Below are 2,020 nucleotides of genomic sequence, written 5' to 3' on the forward strand. Positions count from 1 at the left end.
AAAATTTACAAAGCAAATATTTCCAGATCTATATATGGAAATAGATAAATAGAAGCACTTTGTACTGGAGAAAATTTTGTTCTACTTTTTAAAATTGAGGTATGATTCATACACCATAAAACCTTATCATTCAAAGTAATTCAGTAGTTTTTAGTATAGTATGTCACAAGGTTGTGCAACCATCACCAGAATATTTTCATCACTCCAAAAAGAAACCCTTCACTCGTTAGCAGTCACTCCTCATTCCTGGTTTCCCCCATCCCCTGGCAACCACAAATCCACTTTCTTTCTCTATCGATTTTCCTATTCTCGATATTTCATGTACATGAGATCATACAATATGTGGTGGCCCTTTGTGTCTGGCTTCTTTCCCTTAACATGTTTTCAAGCTTCATCAGTGTTGCAGCATGTATCAATACTTCATTCCTTTTTATAGCTGAATAATATTCCACTGTACAGATATACAATATTTTGTTTATCCATTCATCAATTGATGGGTATTTGAGTTGCATTTTACTTTTTGGCTATTATGAATAATGCTACTATGAACATTCATGCACAGGTTTTTGTGTAGACATATGTTTTCAATTCTCTTTGTTATATACCTAGAAGAGGAATTGCTGGATCATATGGTAATTCTATGTTTAATTTTTTGATGAATGATCAAACTGTCTCCAGTGTGGCTGCACTAATTTACATTCCCACCAACAAGGTATGAGGGTCCCAAATTCTCCATATCCTCACTAACATTTGTTTTTAATCTCTTTTTTTGATTATAGTCACCCTAGTGGGTGTGAAATGTTATCTCACTGTGGTTTTGATTTGCATTTTTCTAAAAATTTGTTCTCTTAAACATTGAATCTAAAAATGTAGCAACGAAGTAATGTAATTGGATTTTAAGATAACAAAAATCATCTCTGAAATTTCATGGGCATCTCTGCTTTCATTTCCAGAGAAAGATGGCAGTGACTTTCAGCAGGTGTCATGGAAGGGTAATTTTTCTTCTTGAGGCGTATCAATGTATTTACTTCTTCAGCAGGTTCTAGCAAATAAACCATTAGTTTGTTCATAAGGCTTCCTATGTTGCTGTTATTTTCTGAAAAGTATTGTATTAAGACTTTTTTTGCTGAAGCTTTTTTTTAAAAAGTATGAGTTGCTATTCAATCTTTCTAAACATCTTGCATAAAGTAAAGAGACAGGAGAGTTTTAAAATATCTTGTATGTCATGGACTTTGTTTTTGGTTGAAGAGTCCTTACCTTATACTGTGCTGAAATTTCTTTCTAAATACAGAGCTGAAGGTGGTGAATGAAGCATTCGTAATTCCTAAGCCATTTATGGCTTTAGCTGTGTTTGTTCTTTCTTTGCCAGTAACAACTGCATTGCACCTTTATTTCCTAATTTTTCATTTTATAAATATCTGTTAGTTTTCTGTGCTAGACTCAGAAATCATGACAAAAAAAATAAAGAAGCAACATTGTTAAATTCATCATTAATCTATCATGTTGCTGAACTTAAAGAAAACTTTGATTTGTTTCTGCATGCCCAAATATCTGATATACAAGATATGGATATTTAATAATATCACTAACTGATACACAGCAAAATATAATTCAGGGAAAAAGATTTTAGTATGTTTTTTGGAAGGAACTTTGCTCCTGGGATTCATAACTTGGGCAGATTTCTAAAATTCTTTGGCAGCCCCAAACTACTGAAAATGGCATGATATAGCAATTATTGTGAGAAACTTCTTATAATATTTAGCCTTGATAGACTGAAAGCTATAAGAAGTTGACTTCTTAAAGTATTATTACAAGTCTATCCTTTGAAGTTTGATTAGTAAGAATAAAATGTGCCTATTTTTTGTCTAACACTATCATTTTTCTTCATATGTTATCTATTCTATCTGAATAAAAAATAATTTACCATAGATGTAGCTGCCCATAATTTTGGTAATTTTCCTCCTCATGAAATTTTGAGGTGACAAGAATTCCCAGAGAAGCCTTTTTCTTCAAAGACTCA

Source organism: Propithecus coquereli, unplaced genomic scaffold (genome assembly GCF_000956105.1).
Source record: "Propithecus coquereli isolate 6110/MARCELLA unplaced genomic scaffold, Pcoq_1.0 Scaffold209, whole genome shotgun sequence".
NCBI classification, from domain to species: Eukaryota; Metazoa; Chordata; class Mammalia; order Primates; family Indriidae; genus Propithecus; species Propithecus coquereli.